We start from the raw sequence: 21,331 nt of genomic DNA on the forward strand, positions 1-21,331 counted from the left end.
ATGATATCTTCGCTGGTGGGGAAAGCTTTTCAGGCAGCGGGTCAGGCTGGTGCTTCCCTGCACACCATGGCGGTTCTGCAGGCGTATCAAGCTGACCTGCTGAAGGACTTGAGCACAGGCGGGTCCATAGACGAAGAGGCGTTTTTAGAGCTGCGCCAGGCTACAGATCTGTCTCTTCGTGCGACCAAGCAGACGGCCTGTGCCATCGGCCGTTCTATGGCTGCTATGGTGTCCACGGAGAGACATCTGTGGCTCAACCTCACGGGCATCAAGGACAAAGACCGCGCCATCCTCCTTGATGCCCCTGTCTCGCCTTCCGGCCTATTTGGCGACGCAGTTAATACCGTCGCCACTAGGTTTCGGGAGGCGAAACGCTATGAGGAAGCGTTTGTGAGGTTTCTTCCCCGCCGTGCTCAAGAGTCGGGACCGTCGGCCACCCGGCCCTGACCAGGTCCAGTTCCTTTGAGGCGTGAGGCACAGAAGGACAGTGTGGCGAGCCAAGCACCCCCTCGTAGAGACTGGGAGCATAATCTCCGCGAAAAAGAAGCCCTGATACTGGTCTCTGCCGCCACTGGTGTTTCGGGAGCAACGGTTTCAACGAAACGTTGGATGTTTGGTCGCCTCCTGCCACGTTTCAGGACGCGAACATCTAACAACCCCCCAACAAAACGAAGTGTCAAAATTAGTGCCCCTTTCAGAGAAGCTGGCAGTGTGGAAGCTACTGCCAAATATCTCCCCATGGGTCCAAAAGACCATAGAAAGAGGCTACAGGATTCAGTTTGCATATTGTCCTCCGCGTTTCAACGGCGTGATTTTCACTTCCGTGAAACCGGAACGGGCGCATTTGTTGATACAGGAGTTGCAAACTCTGCTGGACAAAGGGGCCATAGAAAGTGTTCCCCTACCAAACAGACAGTCAGGCTATTACAGCCGGTATTTTCTCGTTCCCAAGAAAGATGGGGGGCTGCGTCCGATTTTAGATCTTCGAGGATTGAACCATCACCTCAGAACATACAAGTTGTTAACAATAAAAATGATTGTTTCTCAAATCCAACCGGGCGATTGGTTTGTGACAATCGATCTAAAGGACGCATATTGTCACATAGAAATATTGCCACAACACAGGAAGTTCCTGAGGTTCGCTTTTGGGGGCGAAGTATCGGGTTCTTCCTTTCGGCCTAGCATTGTCACCCCGCACATACACAAAATGCATGGATGCAGCTCTGGCTCCTTTATGACTCCAGGGCATTCGCATTCTAAATTACATAGACGACTCGCTGATTCTGGCTCAGTCTCAAGAGCTTGCGCTTCAACATCGGGATGTCGTCCTAGCTCATCTCGGATCGCTGGGGTTGAGACTCAACGCCAAGAAAAATGTTCTCTCCCCTGTTCAGAGGACAACATATTTGGGGGTCGTATGGGATTCGACCACGATGCAGGCACAGCTGTCTCCTGCACGCCTCGAATCCATTCTGAACACCCTAAATAGCATCAAGCTAGGCCAGAAAGTCACTCTTCATCATTTTCAGAGAGTTCTAGGTCTCATGGCAGCTGCTTCCACAGTGATATGTTTCAGTTGTGGCTCAGAGCCAGGGGATTTCATCCAAGGGCCAATCCCCAGAGGCAAATAAGGGTTACGCGTCGAGGGCTTCGTACCCTATCTATGTGGTTCAGACCCCGGTTTCTGACTTTGGGTTCCACTCTAGGTCCGTGTTGTCGTCGCAAGTTGCTAACGACAGACGCATCCCTCACGGGTTGGGGAGCGGTCTTAGATGGCCGTCCAGCCCAAGGGATCTGCAGAGGTCATCTTCTCGAATGGCACATCAATTGCCTCGAAATGAAGGCTGTATTTCTGGCCCTGAAATACTTCCTCCAGCAGTTGAGAGGCTACCATGTCCTAGTGCGGGTGGACAACACGGCAGTAGTCTCTTACATAAATCGCCAGGGCGGACTGCAGTCGCGCCGCTTGAACGAGCTAGCGCAGCAGGTTCTGCTTTGGGCACAGGACAAGTTCCTGTACCTCAGGGCGATTTATATTCCCGGGCACATGAACATGGGAGCAGACTTGCTGTCCAGACAAGCTGTGACACATGGGGAATGGAAACTCCACCCCGAAGTAGTCAGTCAAATCTGGGAAAGATTTTACGAAGCGGAGGTGGACCTCTTTGCTTCACAGGAGACAGCACAATGTCCCTCTACTTTCTCTCTGACTCATCCAGCTCCCCTGGGTCTGGACGCGATGGCCCATGTGTGGCCCAGAATGCGTCTTTATGCATTTCCTCCAATTGCTCTGCTCCTAGCCAAGGTCTGTCAACAGGGGTCTCGCCTCTTACTCATAGCGCCCCGTTGGCCAACCAGAATATGGTTCTCAGATCTAATATCTCTCCTCGATGGCTCGCCGTGGGCGATTCATGTGAGAAGGGACCTTCTCTCTCAGGCACAGGGGACAATATTTCATCCCCATCCCAAGCTCTGGAATCTTCACGTCTGGCCCCTGAGAGGGACCAACTAAGTGATGCTGGCCTTTCAGCCAATGTAATGTGAGAGTATTCTTAGTGCTAGGGCTCCCTCCACTAGAAGAACATATGCCACGAAATGGCACATCTTCGAAAGTTGGTGTACAACACACCATGCAGACCCAGTTCACTGCCAGATTGTTTCAGTGCTAGAGTTTCTGCAAGAGAAAATGTCCTCAGGCACACGTCCTAATACTCTCAGAACTTACGTGGCTGCCATTTCGGCTTGCCATGCTCTGGTTGAAGGGGCTTCCGTAGGGAAACACCCCCTAGTTGTTTGCTTCATTCGAGGAGCTAAGAGGTTGAGGCCGCCCACTAGGGCGACAGTTCTCTCATGGGATCTAGCTATAGTGCTTGAGGGCTTGGTGGACACCCTTTCGAACCACTAGAGTCAGCGCCTGTCAGGTTTCTGACCCTAAAGATGGTTTTTCTAACAGCTATTACTTCTCTGAAGAGAATTGGGGATTTGCAGGCTCTGTCAGTCTCGCCATCCTGCCTAGATTTTTTTTTTACCCTGGGCTGGTAAAAGCTATTTTGCATCCTCACCCTAGTTATCTTCCGAAAGTTCCATTCTCGACTGTAAATCCGGTCGTCCTTGAAGCCTTCTGCCCTCCGCCATTCATGACACCGGAGCAGGAGAAACTTCACTTACTGTGTTCAGTACGTGCTCTCCAGATTTACGTCCACCGCACTAGCCAGTGGCATAAGTCAGAGCAGCCAGATGCTATGGTGGCCGCAACCGGGGCGGCTGCCACTAGACAGACTATGTCACACTGGGTGAGAGATGCTACTGCCCTAGCCTATGAGGTGCGTGGTCAACACATTTGTTAGATTTTATAGTTTGGATGTCCCTACTATGTACTATTACTATTTCGCATGTCCTTGAGTCTACATCCCAGAGTAATGTCTGAGACCTCTTCAGTGTTGCGTGCACACACTACACAACGCTGGGGGTCCAGACACTCCTAGTGCGGCGGCTTTGGTATTCTCGTTCCCATTAGCGCATTCAGCGCAGCATGGAGAGTAGCTTTTGATAGGGAACATCTCGGTTACTTGACTGTAACCCTGTTCCCTGAAAAAGCGGAACGAGATGCTGCGCCTCAATGCCGCACTGTGGGCGTGACTGGACATCCTTTCAGACAAAAATTTGACCTGAGGATGTTTCCGTGTCACATCTATTTATAACCTCCAGGTGTTCGTGATCGGGTGACATCACCTGACCGAGGTTATATAAGCCAAACTTTGGCGTGTTTGACACACATGCTTCAACAACCGGTCGAACAAAAGACATTCTCATTAGCGCATTCAGCGCAGCATCTCGTTCCCGCTTTTTCAGGGAATAGGGTTACAGTCAAGTAACCCGAGACGATTTTGTAGTGCATTGAAATTAAATGCATTGAAACTTTGTATTGCAATGAACAATTGGGTTATTCAACATACCTTGTTAATGTAATGTTGTCATCAACATTTACCACGGTAAAGACATAAACGGTGGCATGTAGATAGAGAGATTGAAGCAGAGAAAAAAAGACCAGTATCAGAAATACACAGATTTTGTGGTGCATTGAAATTAAATGCATTGAGACTTTTGCATTGCATTGAACATTTGTGTTATTCAACATACCTTCTTAATTTAATGTTGTCATCCACATTTACCACGGTAAAGACATAAATGGTGGCATGTAGATGGAGAGATTCAAGCAGAGAAAAAAAAAACAGTATCAGAAATACACAGATTTTGTGGTGCATTAAAATTAAATGCATTGAGACTTTGCATTGCTTTGAACAATTGGGTTATTCAACATACCTTGTTAATTCAACGTTGTCATCCACTTTTACCACGGTAAAAAGTCAAACAGTGGCATGTAGATGAAATATATAAAGAGTCACAGAAGACCAGTATCAGAAATACACAGATTTTGTGGTGCATTGAAATTAAATGCATTGAGACTTTGCATTGCATTGAACAATTGGGTTATTCAACGTACCTTGTTAATTCAACGTTGGCATCCATTTTTACCACGGTAAAAAGTCAAACAGTGGCATGAGGATGAAATATATAAAGAGTCACAGAAGACTAGTATCAGAAATAAAATGAATTTGTAGTGCATCAAAATTAAATGCATTGAGACTTTGCATTGCATTGAACTTTAGGGTTATTCAACATACCTTGTTAATTTAATGTTGTCATCCGCTTTACTACGGTAAAAACTCAAACAGTGGCATGTAGACGAAATGTAGAAAAAAAAATACAGAAGACTTAGAAATACACAGATTTTATGCTTTTCAATGAAAAAAATAGATTTTATTTTGTAATAAACATTTGGGTTACTGAACCTGCCCTGTTAGTTGGATGTTGTTATACAACCCACATTTACCGCGGTAAAGGCTCAAACAGTGGTATGTAGATAAAGTATAAAGTATAAAAAGAGACACAGAAGACCAGTATCAGAAATGCACTGATTTTATGGTATATAACGAAAAAAATAGTGATTTTATATCGTAATACATTTTTTGTTTACTGCACTTACCTTGTTAATGTTAATGTCCATTACCATGGCAACGTGGCTAAAACAGAGTAAAGATTACAACACAACTGTGTTCCAAAACATGATGTCATAATAATAACAATAATAGAATGTTCAGGTGCAACTGAACATGGTGTATACAAATTAGAAAAATTATTGGTTTATACTATAGTGAATGTTTGGGGTTTTTTTTTACTGAAATTACCTTGTTCAGTTAATGTTAGTAACTTACTCACATTTACCACGGTAAAGACATAAACAGAGGCATCTAAATGAAATATAGAAAGAGACACAGAAGGCCAGTATCAGAGGTACACTGATTTTATGTGCATTGAAATTAAATGCATTGAGATTTTGCATTGCTTTGAACAATTGGGTTATTCAACATACCTTGTTATTTTAATGTTGTCATCCACTTTTACCACGGTAAAGACATAGACGGTGGCATGTAGATGGAGAGATTCAAGCAGAGAAAAAAAAACAGTATCTTAAATACACAGATTTTGTGGTGCATTGAAATTAAACGCATTGAGACTTTGCATTGCATTAAACAATTGAGTTATTCAACATACCTTCTCAATTTAATGTTGTCATCTACTTTTACCACGGTAAAAACTCAAACAGTGGCATGTGGATGAAACATACAAAGAGACACAGAAGACCAGTATCAGAAATACACAGATTTTGTGGTGCATTGAAATTAAATGCATTGAGATTTTGCATTGCATTGAACAACTGGGTTATTTAACATACCTTGTTAATTTAAAGTTGTCATCCACTTTTACCACGCTAAAAACTCAAACAGTGGCATGGATGAAACATAGAAAAAGACACAAAAGACCAGTATCAGAAATACACTGATTTTGTGGTGCATTGAAATTAAATGCATTGAGATTTTGCATTGCTTTGAACAATTGGGTTATTCAACATACCTTGTTAATTCAACGTTGTCATCCACTTTTACCATGGTAAAAACTCAAACAGTGGCATAAGGATGAAATATACAAAGAGACACAGAAGACCAGTATCAGAAATACAATGATTTTGTAGTGCATCAAAATTAAATGCATTGATACTTTGCATTGCATTGAACATTAGGGTTATTCAACATACCTGGTTAATTTAATGTTGTCATCCACTTTTACCACGGTAAAAACTCAAACAGTGGCATGTAGATGAAATGTAGAAAAAAAATACAGAAGTCTTAGAAATACACAGATTTTATGCTTTTGAATGAAAAAAAATTATTTTATTTTGTAATAAACATTTGGGTTACTGAACCTGCCCTGTTAGTTGGATGTTGTTATGCAACCCACATTTACCGCGGTAAAGGCTCAAACAGTGGTATGTAGAGAAAGTATAAAGTATATAAAGAGACACAGAAGACCAGTATCAGAAATACAGTGATTTTATGGTATATAACGAAAAAAATAGCGATTTTATATCGTGATACATTTTTTGTTTACTGCACTTACCTTGTTAATGTTAATGTCCATTACCATGGCAACGTGGCTAAAACAGAGTAAAGATTACAACACAACTGTGTTCCAAAACATGATGTCATAATAACAATAATGGAATGTTCAGGTGCAACTGAACATGGTGTATACAAATTAGAAAAATTATTGGTTTATACTATAGTGAATGTTTGGGGTTTTTTTTACTGAAATTACCTTGTTCAGTTAATGTTAGTAACTTACTCACATTTACCACGGTAAAGACATAAACAGAGGCAATGTAAATGAAATATAGAAAGAGACACAGAAGGCCAGTATCAGAAATACACAGATTTTGTGGTGCATTGAAATTAAATGCATTGAGACTTTGCATTGCATTAAACATTTGTGTTATTCAACATACCTTTTTAATTTAAGGTTGTCATCCACATTTATCATGGTAAAGACGTAAACGGTGGCATGTGTATGAAATATATAAAGAGTCACAGAAGACCAGTATCAGAAAAACACAGATTTTTTGGTGCATTGAAATTAAATGCATTAAGACTTTGCATTGCATTGAACAATTGGGTTATTCAACATACCTTCTTAATTCAACGTTGGCATCCACTTTTACCACGGTAAAAACTCAAACAGTGGCATGAGGATGAAATATATAAAGAGTCACAGAAGACCAGTATCAGAAATACATTGATTTTGTAGTGCATCAAAATTAAATGCATTGAGACTTTGCATTGCATTGAACATTAGGGTTATTCAACATACTGTTACGTGTTCGTTGTTAAATGGGGATGTAGTAACATTTAAGTGAGATGCAACTGCTGCGAAGAACTGCAATAAAGAATGTCCGTGAGGCAAACATAGATCAATCAATCTGCTTTTATTTTAACAGTTTCTTTTTAAACAGAAGAGATAGATTCATAAACTTAAAAGAGAAGAGAAAAGAATGAGTGACGCCAAATCAAAAAAAAAAATTAAAAGCAAAACGTTCCTAATAACTAAGGCCCCAACCCAACTAATCTAACTAGCAAAAAGAAAATGTAGAAACAAAACCGAGGTCTTCAGCGTATCCGACGCCCAAATTAACTACACTACCTAATAAAACACAAGTACACGGGAGGCTGTCACTCCTAACCTAAGCATAACATGAAGTAAACTAAAGTTAAATTAACTTACCTACCCCTTCTCCAGCATTCACTCAAACAGGTCACGAATGGCCGCAGCCATGCCGAGTTTACATATGTTTACTTTGTATATTTATTATGTATATATATTATGTGTATATATATTTATTATGTATATATATAGTGCGACGTAACTAGTTATCTTGTGACAAGTTAAATTCCTGGATATGTTGCCATGTTGCCTGTTTGTGACTGCAAAATTGTATCAACATCATGGATCAGTATTCTTGTGCTGATCAGTTGGTTTTTTTTGATTCTTTATTTTTAATGGATCAAGTGCGGAAGTTATCAGTCGGTTGACCTCTACCAACCTCATTTGCACTTTTGTCCCATTGAGACTGCAGCAAGTTCTCTCAGCACATTCTGTCTTTGCTGATTTCGCTAAACATTTCAACAGACAAGACGTCATTGGAATCCATCTCCAAATATGAGGAAGTAGATTGTGACATCTTCATCCCGCCCACGCCCATCCTCATTTTGAGCGTGCATCATGTGTATGAGCTCAAAACACACTCAGATATCGCTGACAGGTCTACAAACATGCGCTCACTGTGCATCATTGCCAGTGAAAATCCTTGAGCAAAGGCTGAGAGTGACGGTGGTTAACAAGCAGGACCCATGTCTGTCCAGAGTGGTTTGATGGAAGCTGCTGTTTGATGGCCTGCTCATGCAAGAGGAGGATGAACCGTGGGGATGAGGATGCAGAGGGTGATGCTAACTAACGACTTAGACATTGTAGTAGAGGTTTCAGTGGCTTATCATCTCCATCCAAAATCAGAGCTCCATTTCTGCCTTCTCTTAGATTGCGCTGTCAGATAAAGTGGAATGGCTGCCCACGTCAATATATCAGAGAAGTACGCAAGGCAGTCTGTGTGCTCACTGAACAGGGTGACTTTACAAAGACGAAAAATCTTTACAAATCTTTACTTTACAAGATGGAAAAATCAGGACGTGGGAAACGTTATGTGATCACGTTGAGCGTGGAGTAGTTTTTACGATTTATGAACACGTTTCAAAGATTTTATTTAATTTTGTTCGTGTCAAAGAACTTTTAGAAGTTTTAGTTCGTTTGATACGCCATCACGTGATCACGTGATTAGTCCGAACGGAGTTTCTTTATTCATGTCAATGGTGTTGTGACGGCCCGAGATGTGGCCGCACAAGATCATTAAGGTAGCCAAAGCTCACTCAGTTTCTTTTATACATTTCATATAGATTTAAGGTTATCATTTCCATTCTTTGTTTGGTTTATTTTCTTAATCACGTTTATAGTAACAATACACACAATGAACCGCGACAGAATGAAAGTGATGAGGGTAGTAGCAAACCAAAATAAAGTAATAATTCTTTAACAGATGCGCATCTGTTAAACAATTATTACTTTATTTTGGTTTGCATACCTTTTTTCATCACTTTATTCACAATCGCGTTCATTTGGAGTGCACACAGATGGATTGCATTGTATTTTGTTATTAATATTTGTTTTCTATTCTGAGTTTAAGTTACCGCCTGGCTAGCCATGGACGGAGAGTTGCGATACTTGGGGAAATTGGAGTCCTGGCAGGAACAAGGGATTTGTTTATTGGTTCCGCCTGGATGTACCATTGGCTAAGGTGGAATGGGGAAACAGAGAATTGAGGATTTTTTAATTAATTGTTTGGGGGTTTTGGATTGTAGTTATCTATTTAGTGTTGTTTCTTTAATATTAATATTGAATTGTATTGTTTGATGTTGTCATTTATTTTTGTGTTTAATGTAATTTAACTTTTTTGTGTCTCCTCTTTTGTGTTGTAATGGTACAACAGGGTATCAGTATTGCACACCACCACGTTGAATAATCCATTTCAAATAAAGTCGATTTAAAAACTCCTGTTTACATGAACAATGAAACACAGTTTGGAGTGATCACGTTGAGCTGGGAGTAGTTTTTACGATTTATGAACACGTGTCAAAGATTTTATTTAATTTTGTTTGTGTCAAAGAACTTTTAGAAGTTTTAATTTGTTTGCCACGTGATCGCTCCGAACGGCGTTTCTTTGTTCATGTCAATTCATGTATTATCTACAGAAACAAGACATGGAGACTGCTGAGCCCATCTACTGGTCGAGAAGAAAGAACTGCGCCTGGTTCTGTGAAGGACACCCTGAGTGGGAGGAAGACGCAAGCACAAGAATATAAATATTCTGTGAAATGTAGTGTGAGCATACAGGACTGCCCTGCATGCCTTTAATGCTGTTGTTCTGTATCCTGAGCTCAGTCTCAATTATTCTGACTTTATTAAACTAATTAAGATAGTAAATTTAAAAGTAAGTCTCATCATTGACAGACCTGAACCTGGGAGGGAAACAACGAAGATTGTCCCAACAATTTGGAGGGGGCACCCGGATCTGTCTGAGACGAGGTTTCTGCTGGGAATCCTCTGCTTCAACCATCAGTACTGAACAACGAAACAGGTAAGCAGTCACATTTTCACAAAAGAACTGCAGGATTGATTACTCTAAATTATCTGGTTGGAGTGGTGGAGGCACCAGTGGTTTTCTGTATATTGAAATCAGAATAATTGACGAATTCAAAGGATTTAAAGAAGTAAATGCAGTCAAAAATAATAGAAAAATGGTAATGTCCTTTTAGAAATGTTGAACTGTATAAGTAATTTCCTGGCAAGGTTGAACTGCAAAAGGTAACTTTCTGGCAAGGTTGAAATTCACTAAAAGAGTGATTTCGTGAAACCCGGCGTGGTACTCTACAGTTTGTGAAACCCGGCGTGGTACTCTACAGTTTGTGAAACCCGGCGTGGTACTCTACAGTTTGTGAAACCCGGCGTGGTAAATTGCAGTTTGTGAAACCCGGTGTGGTACAAAAAAAAACGTATAAGAAATATTGTGAAGTGTGGTGTTATATCGATCTATGTGTGTACCTGAGTGCGTGTGTGAATGAGATAAGCTGATCTCAAGTATTTTGAGACCAAATTGTCGCGCACCTTCACTTAAGTGTGACCTGGTAGGAACGGACGCGAGGGTTTGGCCTCAAGTGCGGAGAAAGCTGAATGCATGAGCCCAAGAGATTGGGACACTAAATGAGTGAAAGAAGCAGTACACACACAGTGGTTTCTGTATTAAGGACATTGATCCTGGGAAAGTAGGTGGTGTTAGATTAAATAATAAAAAGCCAATTATTACCCATAGGGAAGCATAAAAAAGTTAGACATACAAACACCCCAATAACCTGATGGTGCAGACTGTTTGGTCATAATCCAAATTTTGAGAAGTGTAATTGGACTAGGGCAAAATATAAACTGATAAAATGACTACCTATAAGGAAGTATGGGATAAATTGTGTAGACAAATGTTGGCACAGGCTGAAATTAAAGAAAAACCAAGGGTGACAAGAGAATTAGAAAAGGCATGGAAGCAATTAGAGTGTATTAATGGGTGGGACAATTCCACTGAGACCAAAGGGGAACTATTAAGGGCCATAATGAGAGAAAAGAAAGAGCAGACAAAGAGCATAAATGGCGGTACAGAACAGGCAAGCTGCAAACATTTTTACTGAAGGGAAATTAGAAAAAGAGGTGAAAGAAAAGGCCTATCAGACTAGAATATGGAGCAGAATAAACAGTGTCATGATCTGCAGGGTAAAAATTGCAGCTCTTAATGAGAAACAATCAGAAGAAGAAAAACCTAAGCACCCCTCCTTATGTAGAAAAGTCCCCTTCCGCTCCTTTAATGCTGAATGTGATGCATGTTGTGGCAGGGGAAGTGTCCACGACAACCAAACAGGCAAATAAAATGGAAGGTTTGTCCTAACAGGAGGAACAGTTGAGGTAGAACCAAGTGAGGAGGCTAGGTTAGAAGAAGAAAAAAAAGAGTAAGAGAGCTAATAAATGAAGAACTGACAAAACAACCCATGAGTTCAATCATTAACAGTAGTTTAGACAGAGAAATACTTCAGAGAACTCAGGAAGTAGAGGAATTAGAGAGCGACACGTAGGGCAGCTGACTGGAGAAAGGAAGAGACTGATGGGTGTGCATAAGGAGGAGGCAGCATGTGGAAGCAGAGAAGGTAGTCTGTATGGAGAAGAAAGTATACATGAGGAGGAAAATGTCAGAATGCTGAGGACAGAACTCGAAAGAAGGGAAAGGGAAATCAGAGAAGAATGTAGGGAAGATTCAATGAAAGGGCTAAGCCTAGCTAAAGGTCAGGGTGAAGAAAAGGATAGTGTAACAATCACTGGATATGAGCTGGACATAGACGGGGTTCTAAACAGGCGGCACAGGCCCACCCAGGGCTGGTACAGCTACCAGCCCCCACAAAGGAGAAGGAGGTGCCCCAGGAACCACCTTATTACAAGCCTTAAATTTAAAGAAAGACATGGGGGTTAGAACAACATACCCAACCCAGTATCCACTGTACAGGATAGGAGGACACCAGAATTCAGAGTATAGACCATGGGGAAATGCAGACATGAATGCAGTACTGCAGAAATTGCCAGATCTAACTAAGGAGGAATGAGATTGTTAAATAAACTCACCACATTAACCCATGGTAATGAACTAGCAATAGGGGACTTTAGGGCCCTAATGGGACATCTGCTTACCAGAACCCAGATGACTACTCTAGAGGATGAAGCTTGAATAGAAGACATGGCCAATGAGAAACCACTGTCCAAAGTAATTACCCAAATAAGCAGGGCTCTTACAAACCTCTATCCAACACCAAAAATGACTTATCAATCTATCAAATTTAAGATAGGAGCAGAAGAATCTGCATCAACATATCTGCATAGGACAGAAGCTGAATGGGAAGAAAGGACAGGGCAGCACCCAGATTGCAGAGACATCTGTAAAGAGTTTTACAGGCAGGCAGTAGTGAAGGGAGTTCCAGAAAAAGCAAAACAACAAGTAGAAAACAGTCCAGAAATGTGTGGGGGTAGTGGAGAGACATGGGCCAGGTATTTCATTTACTATGTAGACAAAGCCATGGAAAAACAAGAAAGGGAGGATTCTGAGGTAGAAAAACTGAAAACACAACTACTAAAATTGCAAATAGAGGCAGAAAAAGAAAAGAATAAAAAGAAGCCTAGAGAGGGAGCTCTGCAAATGCCTGTAATGAATCAGGGGATGAAGGGACAGGAAGTGTCACAAGGGGCAGCAAACTATCAGCCTCAGGGCCCACGTGATTATCCATATGGACATGGGTGGCAAAACCAAAATTATAGGGGGAATTACGGGAGACCAGGGAGAGAGCAGGGTGTTATCTGTGCGGAGCAGGTGATCACTGGAAAAGAGACTGCCCACTGAATAGAGGGGGACAACCTCCTGCACGGGGACGGGCTCCTGTCAGAGGAGGGCCTCAGGGAAGAGGAAGAGGTGTCCCCAGAAATGTCCCGTGGTCTACCAACCAACAGGTGCCCAGACAAAGCCCAGTCTGGGGCCAGGCAGACCAGGCGGATTATTGACAAGACCCACAGAGAACCTGTAAGGGGGCTGAGGCTGAGCCCTACCTAACTATACTGGTCAACAGACAGCCAGTACAGGCCTTAGTGGACACTGGGGCCTCCTTCTCTACCATCAGGCTGGAATGGTTGAGAAAGGACGCACTCTCCTGTAAAGTACAGGAAGTCAAAGGGTTCTCTGGGGAAATTGTAGCCTGGCCAATATCCAAACCTCTGTCTGTAGAAGTAGCAGGTCAAAAGGTCATGCACCCTTTCCTATGCTCTGCCAGTGTGCCCTCTGCTCTCCTCGGACGAGACCTGTTAGTAAAATTGGGGGTGAAAATTCTGTGTAGCCCAGAGGGCATCATTTTAACTTTTCCAAATGGAAAAACACAAAACTGCTGCATTAAGGGTGGTCTAGTACCTGCAGCTGGTCAATGGGTATTAACTACAGCAGGAAGAGTGGGGTGGACATTTATTGGGTCAGAGTGCTGCATCCAGAACAAACCAACTTTAGGCAGCTGATAAACCAGAGACCAGACCTGTTGAGACACTTCCTGCCAGTTTCTGATCCATTCCACTGTACTCTATACTATGACAAAAGTAATGATGAGGTTTATGCAACAGAGTTTAGCCAATATGTAGATCAAAGACATACCAACCTGAAAGGCTCAGTCATCTACATTGGAAAGGAAGGGGTAGCTGTGGAAGTAAGGTTAAGTGAGGAACAATATGACTGGTTTGAAATGAAAACTGTCTCTGTACCACACATCTCCAGCAGATTGGGCAGATGAGAGACAGGGTTGGGAAAGATCCCACATGACAGGAGGTCACAGACTACACATAGAGGAAATATGTGAGGGCAGCTACGAGAAGTTAAGGTCAAACAGAGAAAAGACTAATGCTGTAATGGATGGGCCAGGAGCAGAAGAGATGCTAGCCAACCTACCAGAAAAGTTATGGTCAACAGGAAGTGAGCATGTGGGCTATTGTGATATTCAGCCAGTGTCTTTTGAAATAGACAAAACAACAGTGGTAAAGGAGAAACAGTATAGAAATAATTGTGAGGCCATGACTGGTATTGCCCCACCATTCAGAGTCTATTGAACAAGGGAGTGCTGTGTGAGACCACCTCTGAGTGGAACACCCCAATACTGCCTGTCATTAAACACTCCACAGGGAAATATAGAATGGTCCATGACCTGAGAAAAATAAATGAGAGGGTTCTGACAACACCACTGCCCACTCCAAATCCTTACACCATTTTAACCAGATTGACCCCACTTCTCCTGTATAGATCTGGCATATGCATTTTTTTGTATACCTTTAGCAGAGCAGAGTAGGGACGTGTTTGCCTTCACATACAACGGCCGGAAGTGCACTTACACCAGATTACCACAAGGCTTCATTTTGAGCCCTGGCATTTTCAACCAAGAGCTAAGAAAGCTGCTGGACAATCTGACAGTCGATACCAACACAATTGTGGTTCAATATGTGGATGATTTGCTCATTGCATCTACATCTGCTGCCACCTGTCTGACAGACACAGAGAGGGTGCTGTCACTTCTGGCTGAGGTAGGGTTGAAGGCAAGCAAACAAAAGTTGCAAGTCTGCCGGCCAGAGGTCACTTTTCTAGGATGATTAGTGGGTCGGCAGGGAACCTCTATGACAAATGACACCAAACAAGCCATACTAAACCACCCAAAACCCAAAATGTGAAAGATATGTTGTCTTTTCTGGGCCTAATAGGTTACAGCAGACAGTATATTGTGAATTACACTGAAAGAACAGCTTTTCTGAGAGCTTTAGTGAAGGAAATTGGAATGAAAAACAGTAAGGGTGAATTGAATTGGACAACAGAGGCTGAACAGGCCTTCATTACCCTAAAAAGGGGACATGGCAAAGGCTGCTGCTCTACAAACCCCAGACTATGGCCAACCTTTCCATTTAGATGTGACAACCATGGGCAAAACTGTGAGTGGTGTGCTCTACCAGAAACAATTTCAACAACGACGAGTGTTGAGTTATGTGAGTGCTCCATTGGACGTGGTTGAACAGAAACAAGCCCTTGTGCTCAATTCGCTGCTGGCGTAGCTAAAATGATCGAAAAAACCAATCATGTGAAAATGGGACACCAATTGATAATTCTATCAAACCACTCACTGGTAGCATTCATTACCTCCTCCTCGTTCACATTCTCTGCACAAAGGCAAAACAAATTGATCAAGATATTGACTGCACCAAACATTGTACATGAACACAAGGGCATAAATATGGCAGAATTAGTGGTGGATGGAGAGCCCCACATGTGTGAGGAAAGGGTAGAAAAAGACAGCAAGATCAGGGAGGGTATGAGTAGCAGGCCACTGTCATCACCAGACGTGACCTTGTTTTGTGATGGATGTTGTTTCAGAAATGATCAGGGTACTCTTTCTGCTGGGTATGCAGTGGTGTCCAGTGTAGGGGAGGTGTTGAGACTATTTCACTCAAACGGCTCTTTACCAGGAAGGATCAACTCAAAGCGAAATAAAACACAAGACAAGTTTTTGGATTTTTAAGCTTGCAAGGATTGCGCTGTCGGTTGCAAGCGGGAGAGAAGCAGGTTTCTCCTTAACATCCCTTTTGCCTCCAGACGGATCTCAGTCCGCCTGAGGCCGGGGGCGGGGCAGGCTTCCCTGCTTTGCCTCCTCCGACGCTCAGGTTGCAAGTCACTTTATTTATAGAGGAAAGGACAAGATACAGTAAATGAAAACAATTGGCCACATTTCTTGTGCGTCAGAATCTTCACTCCTTCAGATTCTTCCGGTGGCCCTATCAGTATTCTACGGAGGCCATGTTATGACCAAGAATCAAACTGAAACTAAAAGGCCACAGGTGCATAACTGTCAACATTTAACTCCAACATTCCGTTCTCACCAAGCGGACAAAGCCTGGCACCCGATGGATACTGAAACTGAAGGATCAAAGTTGCATAATGTCAATACATAACCCTAACATCTCCCTCCTGTTTGACATTTAGCACCTGAAAAATAACATAATGAGGCATATGCATATTGAACTACATCTCTACTGATTATTGGATTACATAGTCGATGCTTACTTTAAACAGCAAGGTTGGGCGAAAACCCCAGTATCTGAGAAAAATTCCCAACCGACCCCCAAAATGTTACCTCAAGCGATCACCTGTAAGGCTTGCATCTTAATCATAATGTATACAATATAAAATTTTAAGCTTGAACATAGGAGGAAAATGTGAAAATAAACTGAAAAGGAAGAATGAAATAAAACGGTGCCTCTTGTTCTCAGCACGGCTACTGTAGCTTATCAGTGTACCTTTTGTATCATAACATCAGCACTCAGCCATGTCACAGCTGTGGTTTTAACTGAGACTTCATACATGATGCTTAAAGCTCTCCATTTTCTCTTGGTGGAGAAGCATGGTAAAACTGAGAAATGTCTGGCTAATCATTTTAGTAATCATTGCCCTTAAACATGGTAAAACACAGATAATGCATAAACATGTTCAAATCAAAATGAGTCTTTAGTTCATGTTGTTCTGTGAACCAGTCAAAATTCAATTAGTTTCAGTTTCCCTTTAATCGTCTCTCTCTCCTCCGCATCCATCCACAGCAGGACTCCCACCAGAACTGCTACTGCCACAAAGGTGATTTCTTTCCACGCCATGCTAAAAATGAGTAGGGCTCTGTTGGTTTCTTCACCGGTTGAGACCAGCGAGGCCTATTGCCTTCACCACCCTTTGTAACCGGACTTCACACCCATACTCGTGCGTTTTAGGCAGGAAACTCTGTGACCTTTTACAGTGGCTCTGATGAATCCACGTAGACCTCTCAGCGGTCTTCAAGGCAGTTAGTAGTCAGCACCACGGTGCTTTAATCAGGATGCTGTCGCCTGGTTTCACTCTTGAGTATCTGTGGGGACAGAGGTATATCTGGAAGATCATTTGCTCTCACAACATTTCAAACATTTTAAATTTCAACATTTTGTTCATCCACTCTGCTAGTGTATGCTGCTCTTGTGGTTTCTCACACACATCATCACACAGCGGTAAACTGAACATTACAGTATTTGTACTGTTGGCAAGGTGTCAGTTCAATAAAATCCATGTGGATAAACTGAAAAGGTAGTCTGGCTTTGGAAATTGACCTCTCTTAGGTCTGCAGTTATGTTTACAGCAGATCAAACAAGATTCACAAAAATTTGTTTTTTTTTAGTAGTTATTAAACCCTGGTGCATAACACCTGGTGCATAAAACCCTATGCACCATCTCCTCCTGTTGACACATGTTTACCATATGTCAAAATTGTTGCTGTTTTGTGCACCTGTTGTTAACCACATCTGCTTCTCAGACGCTGGTGCTTGCTTTTGCATGTCTGATATTACTGACATGTCTAATGGAGTTTCTACTGATGTTACTTTATGTATCTCACATATCTTTGCATTGCCATGTGAAACTGGGTCAGTACCCTTTGTGTGTGCGCGCATTTACACACTGCAATTGTATGAGGGAGTTGAATGGCTTTAATAAGTCTGTAAGGAGGGCGGCGTGTTTCACGTTTTGACCACTAGCAGTTTTCATGCCCCTTCGCGCCCATTGTGCCGCAAAATGGTGTAAAGTAGAAAATGCATATTGGCTATCTGTGTAGATTGTGACGTCTTTTTCTCGCGATACTTGGCACGCTTTTGTTAACGCTATAACTTCGGCTGCCTGGGCTGAGTAATGAGAGGAAGTTTCCTGCAGTCACTATCTCTTTTTCTGACACAACAGCATAACCACATTGATTTTCACCTTGACTATTTTTAGAGCATGAACCATCTACAAACAGTGTCTCTCCCTCTGTCAATGGAACATCTCTCAAGTCAGGCCTAGGTTTGCAATTCTGTTCTGTGCTGGTCAAACAACAGTGTGGTGTGCCGTCATTACAGGTTGGCAACAGAGAAGATGGGTTTAATGTCGTACATCTTTTGATGGTGAGATGTGGCTGTGACATTAAAATGGACATGACAGCTAAATGTCTTGCTGGTGATAGAAATGACATTTTTGTTTCAATTAATAGTGCGTCGACTGAGTGTGGGACCAATAGTGTGAGTTTATGAAACAACACTACTTCAGCTGATGCCTGGACTGCTAGGGCTGCTGCACATACAGCTCTCACACAAGGTGGAAGTGCACAAGCCACTGGATCTAACCTCTTGGAGTAGTAAGCTACTGGTTTGTTCTTTCCACCTGACTCCTGTGTCAGCACTGACATCATAAATTTGTCCTTGCAGTCTACTGTCTGATTAAATGGTTTGGAATAATCAGGTAAACTCAACACTGTGGATTGAATCAATCCCTCCTTTAGCTGTGTGAAAGCTTTTTCCCCTTCCGGGGTCCAGCTAATCTTATCTTTCATGGCTGTAGGAATGCCATAAATCATGTCTAACAAGGGCTGTGTTAGTATGGCGTAGTCTGCAATCCATTGTCTGCAGTAGTTACACAAACCTAAAAATTGCAACATCTGTTGCTTTGTCTCGGGTTTTGGTGCTAGCTGTATAGCCTCTTTTCTGCTGTCAGTTAGGGCTCTACCTAGCGGGGTTATTCTGTGACCTAAAAATACCACTTCCTGTTTTGCCCATTGCAGTTTGGCTAAAGAAGCTTTGTTCCTGTCGCTGCTAAATGCTGAAACACTTTACAGCAGCTTCTTTGTTGTGCTCTTGTGTGTCTGAGGCAATCAATACGTCATTGACATAAACTAAAACCTGACTGTGGGTTGGAACTGCGAGGGGTGACAGACAGCTCATTAGTTCTGATGAAAAGATTGTCGGGCTATCAACAAATCCCTGAGGAAAGCGGGTGTTTTGGCTTTATAACCACAGGTGATGCTGTTGTCATTAACCCTACGTCTGTCTTCCCTTTTGACCAAAATTTTTCTGGCACTGCTTTGAGAAAAGGGATCTATCTCAACAGCAGCTAAAGCATGTCATACTATTTTTTTTTTAGTCAGATGGGCTCTGGGGGTAAGTGTACACATCTAGTTCACTGTTTTGGAATAGAGAGAGCGCCTCTCATTCACTTCCCACCAATCTTATCTGCCTTAGACAAAGATAAATGTGGCGGTCTGCCTTGACCTTCAAAAGTCGCTGTGCCTCGCTGTAAAGTTTTACAGAGCAAACAGCATTTCCTTTTCTGTCTGTGTATAGTGTGCTCAATGTCACGTGTTGAGGGCCTAGCCTCAAAAAACCTTTCTAAATAGTAGTCTGGGTTGGGCCCTGGGTCTCGCTTGTAATACATAGTCACATGTAGGTCCCTGTCAGTTTTAACTTCTGTTTTTGGGGGTGTTGGTTCTGGTAACAAATTTAGTAGATTCTTGTCAGTGGGTGTATAGAAATTTGAAGTGGGGACATAAGGTCCCTACCCAGGAGGTTTACTGGGCAACCTGGACATAACACTACTTTTGTGTCTCAGAGAAAACAGCCCATTGGCTGATTTTACACATATATATATATATATATATATATATATATATATATATATACACATACATATCTATATCTATATCTATATATATATATATATATATATATATATTTTTTTATATAGCTAGGCAGCAATTCTGGAATTCTGTCATGTAATACTGTTCTGTCTGCCCTGAGTCACAGAGAAATTTTACTCGGGTTCAATTCACTATTAGCTCGTTCGGGTGAGCGAGTGCTTCTTGACAAAGCTAAGAAAAGCCTCGATACTGGTCTGCAAGTCTAGGTCAGTTTTGGGGTCATTGTCAGCCTCGCCTAGATCTGAGTCATTTTCTGAGTCATCTATGGGGTCATTATTGGGCTCGCCTAGTCATAATTGATCATTATATGGGGCTGGTCTGTGGCTTTCTTCGGGGCTTCTACCCTGTGTTCTGGGCTTTAGCGGTTCTGAGCATTCTCGGATATAATGGCCTTCCTTGTGGCAATTAAAACACCTATCATATTCTCTGTCATCGCGTCTCTGTCTCAACACCGCTCTCTCTCTACCTCGACCACATTCTTCTTTCCTCCCTCTCCTTCTCCGATTAGCTTGGTAGAAAGTGTCTGCACCAAGCAAGGTCATGCCTTGGGGGAGGGCAGTGAGTGCAGCGAAAGTATGGGCCCTGTCTGCTTTTCCTTTCTTATTTTTCAACAATCCCTGTCCATGTTCTACTGCGTCTCGCAATGCCGCTCCATCATGAGCTAACGGATCATCATTCCTGTCTAGACCCATGAAGTTACCCCTATCCTGGCCATATTCGTATTTAAAAGCCAATCTCACAACTCTATCAATCTCTTGGCCATTTAAACGATGCGTATGTATCAGTTGGTGAAAATTCTCTAACCATGCAGTAAAATTTCCAAGTGGACCAAGTGCATTTACTGCCTCTTTAAGTTCTTGGTCTGACCATGGGCGATACGCATTAAGGTATCTATTGCGATCGTCCTCTACACCGTAATGTGGATTAGCCACTTGGATGGCTGGAAAAACGGAATCTGAATTCGTCTGTCGAGATTACTGTGCTTCCAAAGCAGCTAGTAATCTTGGCTTCACTGTCGATACAGATCCTTCACCTTAACAGGCAAATCACTGGCTCACGAACTCGAGCGGTACCTATTATACTGCAGTCTCATCCCATACTTCAGCCATAAAAACAATACGGTATATCACCTGATCAGTGCGTTGAGTTGTCCTTCCAACGGCTCCGTCAGACAGCCGGAGAAGTTCATTTTTCCAGACGAAGAATCACCGACCCCCTCGAATTCACGTGGTGGATTTTTGCAGGCAGCTATTGCCTGGCTCTGATCAGAGACTGTCTCTCGGCTCCTCTTCGTCCTCTCCTCCTCCGCTCTGTCGTGTTGGGATCCGGCTCGAAGGACCAAGTAAATGTTGAGACTATTTCACTCAAACAGCTCTTTACCAGGAAGGATCAACTCAAAGCGAAATAAAACACAAGACAAGTTTTTGGATTTTTAAGCTTGCAAGGATTGCGCTGTCGGTTGCAAGCGGGAGAGAAGCAGGTTTCTCCCTTAACATCCCTTTTGTCTCCAGGCCGGATCTCAGTCCGCCTGAGGCGGAGGCGGGCAGGCCCCGCCTTCTGCCTCCTTCCCTGCTTTGCCTCCTCCGACGCTCAGGTTGCAAGTCACTTTATTTATAGAGGAAAGGACAAGATACAGTAAATGAAAACAATTGGCCACA

The 21,331-nt window shown here is 42.6% G+C and overlaps 1 pseudogene; it reads left to right on the plus strand.

Annotated features, from left to right (window-relative positions):
* LOC122335042 overlaps positions 1–21,331 on the plus strand; it is a 47,111-nt pseudogene continuing 25,780 nt past the window's right edge.

This window comes from Puntigrus tetrazona, unplaced genomic scaffold (genome assembly GCF_018831695.1).
Source record: "Puntigrus tetrazona isolate hp1 unplaced genomic scaffold, ASM1883169v1 S000000694, whole genome shotgun sequence".
NCBI lineage: Eukaryota > Metazoa > Chordata > Actinopteri > Cypriniformes > Cyprinidae > Puntigrus > Puntigrus tetrazona.